We start from the raw sequence: 16610 nt of genomic DNA on the forward strand, positions 1-16610 counted from the left end.
GAAGCATGTGACATGTGGTCTCTGGGGCTGGTGGCTGTGGAGCTTGTTACAGGGGTGCCACTCTACCCTGGAAAAAAATATTATGATGTTTTGAAATTCATCATAGAGACTCAGGGTCTGCCACCAGATCATGTTCTCGATCCTGGCGTGTACACTGAAGACTATTTCACAAAAGACAACTACTACTACAACCAACAACGCTGGACATTTAAGACTGACCAACAATTTAAATACGAGACAGGATATGAATCTTTGGAGACAAGATACATAAAACTGACACGTCTGGATGACCTCGAACAAATAATGATGTTTAGACGAGGACCAGAAGATGGCCAACGCTTATTTGTCAGCCTAATTAAAGAGATGTTGGCCTTGGATGCACACCAGCGGATAACACCCTCTCAGGTTCTCCGGCATCCCTTTTTCAACCCTGGCCTCTCCAACAGGTTCCCAAGTATCAACATTGAAAAACCACACAGAGTCAATCTCCAGCATGGCATCTTCCACCCTGGACAAAAGTGATAAAAACACAAACTGGGGTTGGAAAAGGATATTAACAGCAAATTACACTGGAAATATTAATTAAGCTGCTCCAATAATTATCACTTTGGCTTTTTTTTTTTTTTAAATTTTCACTCCCCCCACCCCAACCAGTCGCGGCAGATGACTGTCCCTTCCTGAGCCTGGTTCTGTCGAAGGTTTCTTCCTTTTTAAAGGGAGTTTTTCCTTCCCACTGTCGCTAAATGCTTGCTCATAGGGAATCTTCTGATTGCTGGGGTGGCCAAAACTCTAGGGGAAGTAGCAATTCTTGTGAAAATTTTAAAAAAAAAAAGCCTACCAATATTCAAAGCAGAGCAGCGGACACCTTACCATCACATCAGTCCTTTAATCCGACCTAAAACACCATGTTTACAGAAATAAATTCCATACAAATTGGAAATAAATTGTTGTTTTTGATTGTTTATAAATATATAGTGCTACCCTTCAGCCTCCTAGTAGACATACCTGTGTTATAAATGTGAAACTCCTACGATTTTCAGAAAAGTTGACCTCTGACCTTGAAGTCAAGGTCACTGAGATTTAAGCTTCACAGAGATTTTCAGTAGATGCAACCATGGTATTGATTTGAAAAATCTACACAATCACAAACTTGGATGTCCACAGCGCCTCGCCATATACCAAAGATTAAGAGGTGTTTTTTTTCTAGGTTTTTATAAAGATTACAAAACACAAATAACAAAAATTCCAACGATATTGTCATTTTTGACAACGCTATTTTGATGTTGTTTAATGTAGTGCAAAAAAACAAAACAAAACAAAAAGTAAATAAGGTATATACTACATAGTATACAAAATTTTAGTGGTCAACAATGGGGTCAATGAACAGAATGAAGGAAGGAAGTCTTTTATATGACAATGGTGTGAAAAAGCGTTTTCCTATTTATTTGTATGTTTGTCACACTTAAACATTTCAGATCATCAAACATTTTTTTTCTTTTTTATGTAAAAAGAAAAGTTTTGCGAGACTTCGCAAAACAAACTCGAGATCTCGCAAAAGTTTTAGCCGCATTCTTCGGACGCCAGCTCGAAGCCGACCGGGAGGTCGAGGCACGATGTGCCGGGAAAGCGGTGTTCCTCCCGGCTGTAGTAGGTCTCGACCTGCCGTTAGCTTCGAGCTAACGGCAGGTCGAAGGCCAAAGAATGCGGCTAAAACTTTTGCGAGATCTCGCAAAAGTCCGTCTTAATTTTTTTTTCTCCCATGTCCCCTGCGGGGCTCCGTACGAACAAAATGGCTCTTAGAGCCGGATCTTTGACGTGAACGACGCGAGCCGGCTCCTTATCGCGAGCCGTGGGTTTTTTTTTTTTTTTTCTCTCACCCTCTCTCTCTCTCGCACTTTTTTTCCGCTTCACTCAGCATGCAGCCTTGTGCTTTACGCTGGGAAGAGGGGGGAGGGGCGGTAGTTACACTCAGTAGCACAGGAACAGAGCAGGAGGGAGAGACAGAGAAAGAGCAAAAAGGAAAAAGCTGAAAATTTAAATAGTTAAAAGTTGAAATGTGAATAGTTAATTTTTGTATTATATGATTTATTTATTACATTTTATGTGGAGTGAATAAATAAAAGTATATTTACGGTGGCCCCAACAGACAAAGCACATACAAACTTCAAATCACGTACGAACTCTGAAGCACGTACAAACCCTGAAGCACGTACAAACTCCAAAACACGTAAAAACACATGAAAACTCCAAAACACGTAAAAACTCGTACAAACTCCAAAACACGTACAAACTCCAAAACACGTAAAAACTAGGGGTGCAACGATACACAAAATTCACGGTTCGGTTCGATACTTTGGTGTCACGGTTTGATATTTTTTCGATACAAAAAAAATGTTCATGCCTTTTTAATTTGTCATTTATTAAAATTATAAATATATATTTTAACTCAAAAGTAGAGTTTTTAAATTTAACCCTAACCCTTGTGCGTGTTTTTTATTTTGACAGCGAATGCGCACCTGCGGACCACTTATGTGCAGCCCTGGTTATTTAGCTCGTCATATTGCAGCCACAGAAATTCTTTTGTCCATGAAACCATAAAGCTGCACTTTCTTTTTGCCTTATAGTCTGATTTGTCATAACTTCTCCGTTTTGTGGTAAGCTTTTCTTTGGCTGTCACTTCTTCACCCTGACCTGTCTTATTTGGCTCAGCAGAACTAAAATATATATCTGTCTGTGAAGGTTCTCAGTCATCCAGGTCATCGTAGTCAAATATATATCCTGCTGCTTTTACACACGCACTCACATAAGCTCAGCGATTCTCTGCGCGATCAACCTCTCACATGTTTAAGCTTGCTGCGTGAGATTTCACTTGTCATGTTTGCATAGTAAGCTAACAATTAATAAGACGATGTCAGAGGAATTGGTGCACAAATTATCATCACTCACAGATCAGTGCTGTCGCTCTCTATACACAGTTTGCGCGATTGCAAAGTGAAAGCAAAAAAACAAGCGCAAATTCAAACGCGATTGCAATATGTCACATATTGACAGTGGCTCACCGATGCCAATGACATAATTACCCAGCTACATTTCTGAAAGAATGCAAAAGCATTGACATATATTTTTCCTTCCTACAATAGCCCGACGGGCAGGGCAGAGATAGATTTTGGTAGCCGGACTGAAAAAAATCACTAGCCCCGGGACGTTGCTAGCGATATTGCGAGCCCTGTATCTGATTGAGGAATCACTCATCTTTGGAAAAGAGAGTTTATTACAGAGAAATGTCTCTTTCCAAAATAAAAGCTATACTATCCGCTTCTTCTGGGCTATATTCTCAGCAGCATATTAAACATATAAGGAGAATCATGTGCTAACAGCTGTCTAAATGACTCGGCTAAAGTTAGTAGCATGACTGCGTAAATGTGCAGTCATATTCGTTGTGTTCCCACTATTGCTTTCAGGTTAATCTCGTTGAAATGACCTTAACGCCACAACACGGCAAATCTCCGTTAACGAGCTACCGCCGATCGCCCGTGCATGGGGCTAGACGGCCAACACGTTAACGAGCTAACTGCGCTAACACACTAGCTCCCACCCATGTAATTGAGCATTGCATGGCACATCCAACATACTGTTTTACTTTAGTCCATGACTCGCTTACCTTCAGGGTCATACGTCACATGAAAACCAAAATAGTTCCAAACGCCAGATCTGAATGAGGGTGGGGGAGGTCCATGTTGCAAGGAGAGCTTAACTTCTGTCTCACTAGCTTGCCCTGCGCTCTTCCTTCTGACGATGCTGTCTGTGTTGAGCGCTCAGTGAATCTGCGTTCGACTAGCGCTCAACACAGACAGCATCGTCAGAAGGAAAGTTGATAAAATAAATTACAAATTTTGTATTGTTCGATACATATGCGTACCGAACCGAAAGCACTGTATCGAACGGTTCAATATCGATACGAATATCTTTGCACCCCTAGTAAAAACACATGAAAACTCCAAAACATGTAAAAACTCGTACAAGAGCCGGTTCTCTAAAAAGAGCCGGAAATCCCATTACTATTTGTTTTACAAAAAAAAATGTTGCCCACCCACACACAGCACAAACACATCCTCCAACCACACACACCCATATTTTGCTCCATTGCGGTTTATTTCACACCTCAAACATTTGGTAAACAATTAAGCAAATACAAGTAATCTGCAATAAATTACAGGTAGTAAAGAAATACACCACTAACTCTTTTACGCTAGGTCCACACCTACACGGGTATTTTTTAAAACGCAGCTGTTTCGTCCACACGTAAACGGCGTTTCGAATCACCGAAAACGGAGATTTTTTTAAAACTCCTTTTTTGCGTTTACATGTGGACGAGGAATACAGAGTTGGTCAGGCAACGTCACGCTGTGCACCATGTTATTGTTTACATAAGATGAATTGCAGAATGACAGATTAACAGTATTTTGTCTCTATCTTCAGGTTATACACGCTTACTTATACACACGCAGTTACTGTCCCTCTATTTAGAAAGGCAGAGGCATCATGGTGTAAATATATGTAGTTGTTTTTTTCCTGTGTAATAATATTCAACATTGCTATCAATACATTTTTCAAAAAATGCCTCTGTTGAGCTCGAAGAGTTTTCTTCTTCTTCTTCGGCCATGTTCTCTCAATAATGCACACCCTTTGGTTTGTTGTTTACTTTTCCCGTTCTTTTATTGACAGCAACACCGGAGGGAAAACCATACATTCATTTTTAGCAGTTCGCGCTTCACAACATACGGAACAGGAAGTGAAGTCACCTATAATCACCAAAATAAAATCATTTCCAAAATAAAATGACAATCAGAAAACAGTTTTTACAACATAAGATAAATTAATATATTTACTCGTGAGAACACAAATCTAACAGCCTCTCTGTGCAAAAGGGGTTTAAAAACTTAAACAACTGTGGGATACTGTTAGTCTGTGATTTTGACAGGGGGAACAAATTGTGGCAGGATCAGCCTAATATTATTTGTATCCCACTGTAACTTTACTGTATAAAGAGCTAACATCTCCAAAATGTCAGGAGTAATTAGTCATTACAACAAGTGTTTGTGAACTAAAAATCAAGAATGTGGGATACTGTTTGTCCCCCAGTGCATGTTCCTGACTAAGGGAAAACCAATTATGCAGGAGAGACCTACCTTGGCACTTGTGCAGGTGAAACCAAAGGGAAAATATGCTTCACCATATCTTCTAGTCTTTGGCTTAGAATGAAGTTGGTTTGGAAACATATTCAGCTATGCTTCTAGTGATGGGATTTCCGGCTCTTTTTAGAGATCCGGCTCTTTCGGTTCGGCTCACTAAAAAGAGCCGGCTCTTTCGGCTCCGAACCGGCTCTTCAGGTTGTTTTGTTGCTTTAATTAATTTATTATTAACAATAATATAAAATTATGCACAAAAGGAATTACTAACATAAAAACAAGTGGTTTTATTTATATATGTTTATATATAAATATATGCGGTGGCCCCTAGAGACAAAACACGTACAAACTCCAAAACACATTTCTAGCATGAACTGAACTTCCAAAGCAGAGCTACTAGATAATAATAATAATAATGGATACTTTATTGATCCCCATGGGGAAATTACTTGTTTTTCTCTGCATTTGACCCATTCACTCAGTGAAGCAGTGGGCAGCCCACTAAGCAGGCGCCCGGGGAGCAGTGTGTAGGGACGGTACCTTGCTCAGGGGTACCTCAGGGTAGCCGTTAAGTGGATTCGAACCGCCGACCTTCCGATCATGGGGCGACCACTTTACCTACTGAGCTATCCCTGCCCCAATCACTTAAATTACACAATTGAAAGCATGTGTGTATTGTTTGTGTATTTATACACAGGCACTCATATATATATTCAAATAATTTAAAAAAAAAGTTCATTTACCTGTTATTACCACACACCAAATCCGGTCGTTGGTACTTGCTGGCTTGTGTAGCCACAAGATAACAAAGGCTCAACACTGCGCCCAGCATCCTGGAGCACTTCTGTTGTCTTTTGTACGTGTTTTGAGTTTTTATATGCTTCTGAGTTTTTATGTGCTTCGGAGTTTGTACGTGTTTTTACGTGTTTTGGAGTTTTTACGTGTTTTGGAGTTTGTACGTGTTTTTACGTGTTTTGGAGTTTGTACATGCTTCAGAGTTCGTACGTGATTTGAAGTTTGTATGTGCTTTGTCTCTAGGGGCCACTGTAAATATACTTTTATTTATTCACTCCACATAAAATGTAATAAATAAATCATATAATACAAAAATCAACTATTCACATTTCAAGTTTTAACTATTTAAATTTTCAGCTTTTTCCTTTCACAAATTTAAAGTGAAAAGAACACAAAACACTGCAAACCACAACACAATTAAATATAAATTATAATATGAAAACTAAAAGAACATGCATATTCTCTGTCATATGGACCTGCATGAATAAACTTTCTCAATCCTTTATCATCTGCAACTGAAAATAGTTGTGGATGATTACTATACCTTTCTAATGTTGTTGTCCCTGCCTCTCTTTCTCTCTCTCTGGCTCTGTTCCTGTGCTACTGAGTGTAACTACCGCCCCTCCCCCCTCTGCCCAGCGTAAAGCACAAGGCTCGCGTGCAGAGTGAAGCGGAAAAAAAGTGCGAGAGAGAGGCTGAGAGAAAGAGAAAAAAAAAAACCCACGTGACGGCTCGCGATAAGGAGCCGGCTCGCGTCGTTCACGTCAAAGAGCCGGCTCTAAGAGCCATTTCGTTCGCGAACGACCCATCACTATATGCTTCATCTCCTGCTTTGCGTTTGTGTGGGCGCCCCGTGCTAGCAGTGTCCAAGCATTGTTTTTTTTTTTCTTCCCCTTGGCATACCGCACCCCGCAATGGCTCTGCGCCCCCCCTAGGGGGCAGGCCCCACACTTTGGGAAGGTCTGCGTTAGCACATGATTCTCCTTATGGGGACCTGATATGTTTAATATGCTGCTGAGAGTATACCCCAGAAGAAGCGTATAGTATAGCTTTTATTTCGGAAAGAGCCATTTCTCTGTAATAAACTCTCTTTTCCAAAGATGAGTGATTTCTCGATCAGATTTTTTTTATTATTGTTTTGTTGTTTCAGCAACATTAAATTTAAAAACTGTACTTCTGAGTTAAAATATATATTTATAATTTTAATGAATAACAAATTAAAAAGGCAATATATCGAACCGTGACACCAAAGTATCAAACCGAACCGTGAATTTTGTGTATCGTTGCACCCCTATATATAAAGAAAAGATCGAAAATCACATTCTCAAAACATTTACAGATCATGAAAAGCATGAAACGTAAGCACAGTTTTAACAATACGTCTTCAACTTTCCAGAGTCAGTTCTCTGTCATCACAAAGAAACACTGCTGCTGTAAATCAAGGGAAGCTGTTGCCTTCTTGGCCTGACCATCTTGCTTTGGTGTGGTGCAGGGGTGAGTCTAGGATCAGAGCTTTGGGGGTGCTTAGCACCCAGAGAGCTGCCCAGCCAGGCAAGATAAACTTTACTCGTCACGATGAGACTTCTTCCCTGTCTCTGTGAGTCCCTGGATCCTTAAATGCCTCCAGTTGTCCCGAGTTCCCTCTGACTGTCTCCTTGGTGCATTTAAACCCCTGTTCCTCCCTGTCCTCATCGTCTGTTGTCTTCATCTCCATTATCAGTCATCATAATTTTACCATCTCTGTGCAAAACTGCAAATTTCTTTATTAGATCATAAGATTCTTAAATTTATCAAGTCTCTCTGTGCCTGGGTCCTCGTCTCAAAACATGACAGCATTGTTTTGTACATTTTAACACAATCCCCACATTTGTGAAAGAAAAGAAAAGCACTTTTTTTAAAGTCTGTAACAAAACCATCAAATCTGATAAAGGTTATTTAAATGCTGCAAAAGAAGAATGGATTGGAATAAAAAAAATACATATGGTAACCTTAATTACTGGGGGGCATGATGAATGATGATCATAGTGAGTAAGAAGTAAACTGAGTGCATTTACTCGACAGAGATTCACTTTTAATATGTATGCATAATATAATACAGATACATAAAAATACACTCCAAAAACAGAGTCCTTGAAATGTACAAATGTACAAAATATTGATAAAAACACTATAAAATGGAGGCAACTTTGCCTATGGTACAATGTATACAATGTATGAAAAGATCTTTACTAAAGATACTACTATGGCTCTGCAGATTTTTTTCTTTTATTTTAACCTATGTCACCTCACCTTGAGATTGGCAAATCACTTTTGCTGGTCAACTCTCTCAAGCAGTTTAACGGTTTCGGTTTTGCCTGTCACTATTCCCTGTCTGTTTCCTTACCTGGTTCTTCATGACCTTGTATTTTCTCCTCATGTTCCCCTCTTTCCTCCTCTCTCTCTCTTTGGACTAACAATCATACAAAAATAGATTGTATTCAATTGGATGAAAAAATTACATTAATATGAAAAAAAAATACTATTAAGACCACTAATAAGTCCTCTCTCAGTGTACTTTCAAACAAAAGGCAAATAACCAAACCACATGTACATCAAATAAAAGATATAAATATTGAAACACTGATCCAACATTATCCTTTATTGACGGATCATTTCTTACACTTTTACCTGAATGTGGCTCCTGGGTTTAATATCGGAACATATGACAAAATAACCGGCTTCTCTCATTCCATTTCAAACAGGACAGTGGTAACAACAGCAGGCTACGGACAATTTTAAGTTTTAGATTTTAAATAGGCTTTATAAATGTCAATAGGAGCAACAGGACGGTCAAATGTCGCTGATTTTACTACACAAGGACGAATTGCAGGTAACAAACATTGTCGGAAAACACGTTTCCCACACTGCAGGTTACCTGGGTGTAATGTTTTTCAGCTAAAAAGAAACATGGTCTGACTCCTACCTAACTATATAAAGAGTAACTGAAGGTTAAATGCAGCTACTATGTCCTGTTTTAAGCCAGGCACTCATACCACCGCTCAGCCACCATCGCTCTGGCAGAAAGGGCGCTAGAGCCAGAGCAGGGGAGAGGCGAGCTGGAATAAACCATTTTGGGAGGGGGGGGGGTATCTAGGGGTGCTAAAGCACCCCGAAAAAGGGGCTAATATCGCCCCTGGTGTGGTGTGAAAAGCCAGGAGTGAAAAGGAGGCTGTAAAAGGCAGTGATCCATTAATAACTTGCAGCACAATGCTTCCTACAGTGAAATTGTCAAATATCATACTTTCGTTTTCTGTGATTTCTACTCTCTTTAAACCCATCCTGTGGGCCAGAAAGGATTTTTAGGAAAGCTATTTTATGTCCCACAGGCCACTTTCACATCCCCATTACATCATAAAAATTTCCTTGATAAATTATATCAAGGAAAATGGTATTACATGAATTTCTTCACGATAAGAAACCAGCTGCTCTATAGAAAGGTTCAACAGCATTCAACAGAGTACATGCTTACCACTATTTTTATTTCACACTGTCATCCTTGAAGTGGATGCTGTGGGCAGTAGGTTTACACAATGGCAGCTACAGGAGAGCTCCTTATTCCAAGGTATGTGCAGCTGGTCATTGTCAAGAACAGCCCACCAGTTTAAAGGAGCTCCAAACCGTAAGATCCATGTCTACCAAAGGCTTTGAGCAGTTGCATAAGCTGCATTGTTTCCTTCCAGACAAAGCAACTGCATCACTGTATCTCATCCACTTGTTAGCCTCCCATGACGATGCATGTACGCAGAATAGCATGGAATGCATCCTGACATGCATGTTTGGTTAATGTACTGTGTCATGATTCAATAACCAATGTGCAGCTTAAGTAACATAATTGCTAGTTGAGTGCTGCCATCTTGTGGCGTAGCTGTAAAAGCTCTCATCTGTCTCTTACAGTGTTAACAGTAATTATCGATGAGCACCAGTCCTCACTATATGGATTAAAACAGACACGGTAGAGGTGGGACATTGAAGAGACTACAGCTTTACCAAGTGCGCATTTGTTTTCATTTTTCATATTGATTTTTGCATACATAGCAGAAGAGACATGGAGTCTCAGACAGGTAACATGGGCTTTACACACAACAGTTTACATTCTTCTTGCCCAGTCTGTAAGTGATGAAGCTGTAAAGGCAAAATTTATTCTCATGTGCATCCAATTTCATGCCAGAACTCTGGACAGTGGGGTCCATGCAGGCTGCAAAATAAACAATCTTCCATTTATTTCTATTCTTTAATTAAATTTCCTACTCAATTAAGTTGCCATGCGAAAGAGTCTTTGCTTTTACATTGACGTGGATTTCGTTTTGTTAAAAGCAGGCTGGCTTTATGACGTCATTCTTTTAAATCAGTGTCTATGGAACACCAAAGGGCAATCCAAAATTTCAAGGTCCACCAGTAATGTATAGCTGCATGAGTTCTTCTTATGATTACTTAAAGATGAAAGCAGTTTGAGAGCTTGTTTGCATCATCTTGAGCATCCTGATGGCAGCAACTATTTGGTAGTGTTTTTTTAGAACATTGCTGCTACTGCTTAAAGATTCTTTGGCTTTGCAAGAAGCTCCACCTCTATATCACTTTCACACAGTCCAACAAAGCTGCCTGTGGTCTGACATACAAGTTTCTCCTTCAATGGATTGTTTGGATTCTGAGTGACTCATTAGTCTGTTTGCTTGGCACCACACCAGCATTTACCAAATTCTTCCAGCAGATGACGCACTCATTACTTCCTAATTCCCACATCCAGACCTGTGTGAATGGAATGGCGTTTCCTTTGATGCTTGTTTTTAAAGGATTTCTTGGGCAGAGTTTGGCCCAGTATAAGAAATGTATGTACACAAAGTACTGACACAGTAAATTCTTTTGATTGGTCATGTTTTGTGCAGTTGTATTTTGTAATAAAAGTGCTTGTTTTCCCAAACTCTCACAGTGCACCTGGTTAATAAACTATAAATGTCTGATTCTTAATGATTCTAATATTTACTAAAAAGGTGGTGCAGTGGTTAACAGTGTTGCCTCGAAGGAGGTCTTGGGTGTGAACTCACTGGCCAGGCTGGGCCTTTCTGTGTGGAGTCTGCACGCTCTCCGAGTACTCATGCTTGACATAGATTGGTGACACATCCAGGGTGTACGCTGCCTAACGCCCTGTTTCAGCAGGGATAGGCTCTGGCACCCTCGTTACCCTGAATTGGAGAAGTAGAAGAAAATAGATGGGCCTTACTAATGGTTAGGGCTGGTAACTAGAGATGCCACAACAATTTTCCAAACACAAAATTGTTGTTTTGGGGTTTTTTTTAATTGTTAATCTAGTAATAATTAAATTGTCAAATTGTTGTTTTTTAATAAGTTAAAAAAACAACAATTTAGCTGCAGACAAAACAAGAAATTCTGAGAGTTTTCTAACATTTTATATGAAAATAATTCATTTATTAGGTCACTGCAGGACCTACAAACATGGGTATGATGAGTGCTTGGTTTGCATATGAGTTCTCACTTAACTTTGAGCACAGAGTACTGATGAATAACAGCTCTGCCTGCCAATTAACTGTGAGCATTTTAACATAATTGTTTTATTTAAATAGTTTTTATAGGCCTGGAGTCATATCAGACCCATAAAACTCTGCTCTAAGAGTGTGTGTATATATGTGTGTGTGCATGCATGAGTTTGTGTGTGCTGCCATGCCTAATTTGCGGAGCCCTTGGCGGAACACACCTGCCAGTTTGAATAAATATTTTTGTTTAGCTGACCCCGTTGTGATATTTCCAAACTAAAACTGCATTTTAAAGATTCTGTAGGGATGTTGAAAGGCCATCTCTGTTAAATATTCATAAAAAGGCCTGTGGGGAACGCCTTCCTCCAGAATCCAAAATATAATATTGATGCCGTCCTCTCCCCCTCTTTCTCTCATAACCTCGATTCCCAGCTTACTGGAAAAAGTGGGTCAAAAAAAATGTTGGGAGGGCAGCCCTAGAAGGTTTACTAGCAGTACTAGAAATACCCCTCAACAAAAAAACCCCAAAGCAAAATAAACAAAATAGAGCACTTTCAGCATAATAAAGTAGAACTGCACCTACGTAATGAAGGGTTTCTCTCTTTAAATTCAATTCAATTTAAATAGCGCCAAATCACAACAATAGTCGCATTAAAATGATAAAGTGAAAGCCCAATAATCAAACCATCCCCTTTGAGCAAGCACTTGGCAACACTGGGAAGGAAAAACTCCCTTTAAACAGGAAGGAACCTTTGGCAGAACCGGGCTCAGGAAAGGGAGCCATCTGCTACAATCGGTTGGGGGTGATGGGAGAAAATACACATTTAAATATAAGTCCACGTGAAACCCGCATATAAACCTGATTTCTTGTGCATTGCTCATGCTTGTGTTTCACACATTCCTGTTTGCATTGCTCAGAAATGTCCCAAAGGTGTCTCACACAAGCAGCAGCAGGATCTGCCCAATTCAATTGTCTTATTGAGCAAGTTCATACCAACCAATATTAGCTGTCAGTTTCTGTAAAATTAACTGGATAGTGCATGTCTATTCATTCTGACGTGTTCATAGATGCAGAATGCACTTCCTTATGTTTGACTATACTGACTTATGTTATCTCTTACTCAGTCTTTAGATTTTAGATTTTAGATTATTTTTTTGCACTTGACTGAACGTGTAAAGCACGAGTTTAAAAGCAGAAGTCTCACAAACCAAAAGGAACCGAAGAACTCTGAGTTCTCTTTTATTAACAATAAAGTAAGCAAGACTGTGGTTGCTTTTTATACTATTGAAGATTACCATATTGGCATATTGGCAAAAGCATCACACACATCTTCAGAGTGATTCCAGATAGCAATGTAATCATTCATCTCGAAACACCTAGACACAAGGTGGTTGTTTAAGTCCGCTGCGTGGCCACATAGATAACATATCTCTTACTCAATGTATGAATTCATTCTCAAAACCTCAGCTTGAGCACACTCAACCTGTCCTGCATGGGCTCTGACCTGCATTTGCTTCTACATGGGTAAAACAAACTCCTTGCTTTCCACCAGTCTCTTGTTTAACTTGAAAAACCTGACTGACAGCCACAGAAACACCTAAGGAAACTCAGCACTGCCCCACTTTGTCTCTGGTTAATGCGCAATAGAGGTGTTATATGTGACTCACCCTCAGTTGATAGGCCACTTTTGCAGACACGTTTTTAAAAAATAGAGGGGGAAAAAGGATTTTGGAGCAGTGATTGAGAAAGAAGGGTGGGAAATAGAAACCAGAGAGTGGGAAAACAGGAAAAGCAGTTATACCTGAGGGTGTGTTTTATGCTGAGAAACAGCTCCTTCACTGTTCTTATCTATGTGGCACTATATTACCGCAGTTTACTGGAACGCTATCACTTCTGCTTTATTTACAAAGTGAAATAATTGACCAAACATATTATTTTAACTCTATAATATATTGTCATAACTCAGACAGCAAGCCAAAGGCAGATTTTATGTTTTTTGCTTTACACTGCAGATGTCAACAGTGATAATTGAGCCTGTCATTGACCCAGGCAGAGGATGATTGATCTGAAAGGCATACTCGTTCACCTGTGCACACACACACACAGTCACACGTACGCACAAAGAATCACATGTTCTTGTATGCAGTAAAACAAGCAGACACAAACCAATAACATACACACACGCTCCTGTTCAGGAATCTCTGAGCAAAACCAGAACGTTCTTCTTTGAAGAGAAGAACAAAACTAAGTGTTGTGTAATGTTGATGACAAGAATAGGCATGCAGAATGTGTCCAAACGAAAAAGCCGCTTTTGCAAACTGAGTACCAGGTTAGATACAGTTTTGTCAAGGTTTATGCTTAAGGAACTTAGTGTGAGGTTACATTTCATGCCACTCAGGCAGACTGCTTAAGTTATTCTACAGCTGAAGGCATCTGCAGTGATTTAAATAAATGCAACAATTAGACAAGGACACGAGTATGAAGATGATAGGAGTTAAAGTTCTGTGCCACCTACGCATATATCAGAGTCAAACAGGGTTTCTAATCCGAGTCAGCGAGATTATGGATGATCTTTATTTCCAGTGAATATGAAGTACTTGCATATGAATCAAAATGCAAATTGGAACAACTTTATTTATTAGTTATATGGAAAACACCAGAGAAAATTTTAACCAAAATCTTTTCAAAGTGTAGGCTTTGTGGTGTACATCACCAGTAGTGGTGATGTAACTATTGTTTTATATACACAGCTCTAGTCAGAAGCTTGCCTAAATCTTGCCTCATCATGGCCGTGAATGTCATAGTAATTTGGGGCTTTTCCCTGGGTGGAATAATTACATAGAAGAACGAGAATAGGGTGTACAAGTTTGGATTTTGGGTTGTTTTTTTCTCTCATTGACACAGTTTACATAAAGGTTTACATACAGGCTCAAAGATAAACATACACCCACACTACTCTTTGTTTATATGCACCTTAACAAGTTGCACCTTGGCCAGATGATTTGGTAACCATGAACAAGCTGGAACTGAACTGGACTTCTTTAAGTTGCTTGAAGACATTTCACCTCTCATCCGAGAAGCTTCTTCAGTTCTAAGGTCAAATGGTGGAGACTCCCAGATTTAAACCCTATGGGATTGTCCCCCCATTTGACCTTAGAAGTGAAGAAGCTTCTCGGATGAGAGGTGAAACGTTTTCAAGCAACTTTAAGAATCCCAGACACTTTATTCTTTCCGAGTTCCTTAGACCAAGCTTCTGGGATAATTCCTGCTGGATAATTGACCAATCTTCTTGGCAGCACTGGGGAAGTTAATTGAAATTGGTTGGTGTTCTCATATGGACCTGGCTTTTAAGCATAACTGAGAAATTTTAAATAGGGTTGAGGTTGGAGCTTTTGAACGCCATTCCAGAATATTAATGTTAGCCTGCTTTATACATTCCAAAAGCAGTTTTGATGTGTGTTTGAGATCATTTTCCTGTTGGAATACCTAAGTGCATCCAAGTTTCAAACATCTAGCTGTAGATATGAAGGAGAAGTCCTCCTTCTTCTTTATTCCATCCACTTTGTGCAATGTATCAATATCACAATAACACACACCTTGTCATTGTAGCAAGTAGTTCCATATTTGTCTCATGTGACCATAAAACTTTACTCTAGAAAGCAGTTAGCTTGCCCATGTGGGCGCATGCAAATTTCAGTCAAGCTTGAAGATGTCAGTATTAGAGCAGCTTCTTTCTTGGTCTGCATGATGGGACGGTGTAAAACTGGCTTTACTGTGGATAGAGACGCTGGTGTTCCAGCCATTTCCATTTCATGGTTCTTGGGTTGTTCCTGAACTTCCTAACCAGTTTACTCTCATATGAGAGTTTGGGTCTCAAAAAGAAGTTGTAGAACAATCATGATCACTAATGAGAAGTTAATAGTCCTTGGTCTTGTCAAGCTAAAAGCCATTATAGAACCAGCACCAATTATTAAAAGATTAAAGTGAGCATACATATTTGGGCCTGTATATATAATTGTGACCCAGAGAAAATCAGTAATTAAAGCTGTACATTTATTCCACCCTGAAAAAAATTCAAAGAAATCATTAAAAGGTCAAAATGACCATGATATTCATGCCCACAATGAGTGTATGAAAACGTCTGACCACAACTACAGGTCTGTCGTGAATTGTTTAAGTAAATACATGATGTTCGCACAAGCGTCAGAAATGCAAAGTAGCGTCAGGGGTGCATTCCTGCATGACAGTGTAGTTCCCCCTTTTTTTATCCACTCGCTAGGACTGCCATACTGCAGACAGACCTGTTTATGAGCCTGGCTGAACACGAGTATAACAAATCCCCTTAGGTGCATTATTAAAATATGAACAAGTCATGCATGCTGTCAATGTTCAGAGCTAGTTACCGTGGTTTCAAACCGCCTGCTTATTGGGAGTGTGACTTCTTTTATTGTGCCATACTCTGCCATACATTAAGGGCCATATGGCAGTCACTTGGCATGGGATGAAGAGAGAGAACAGACTTTGAGTTTACAGCATATGTAAGCACAATTTGGGCATTACCCCTGAGGGTATATATAGTAACTGGAGCAGTCTTAATTTTACCCTGTGTTATTTATAGGTCATTTGTAGTGTGATGAAACCAGCGTGCATTGCCTTTAAAAAGTTTCCGTTCAAGGGGGGGTCATCATCTCCCATTGGATGTTTAACATCATAAGGCCAGAATAACTGGATGCATTACTTCTCTGACTTCAAGAATTTAGAAACATACATTAGACGGAATGTATTTTTAAAAAATAAAAACCTATTTATCCTTATCAGTATCGGTTTAACGAGTAGGGTAAACCTTTGTATTAATTCTGAACTAAATAATTCCTCTGGTAAACAGCATTATGTCATTGTATTTGTGAAACTTGTACCTTGTTTCTTATCTCCTCCCATTCTGCACTCGCATTCCTGTCATGAAACCCAGGGGCGGACTGGACTAAACCATCTCTATGTAGACGGCTTGGACTTGTGATTTCATTAAATAGAATTTGATAACCGGGCTCTCACCAAAATGTGAATGATAAAAAAAATTGGATATGTATAAATAAACTT

Source organism: Rhamphochromis sp. 'chilingali' (assembly GCF_963969265.1).
Source record: "Rhamphochromis sp. 'chilingali' genome assembly, chromosome: 7".
Taxonomy (NCBI): Eukaryota; Metazoa; Chordata; class Actinopteri; order Cichliformes; family Cichlidae; genus Rhamphochromis; species Rhamphochromis sp. 'chilingali'.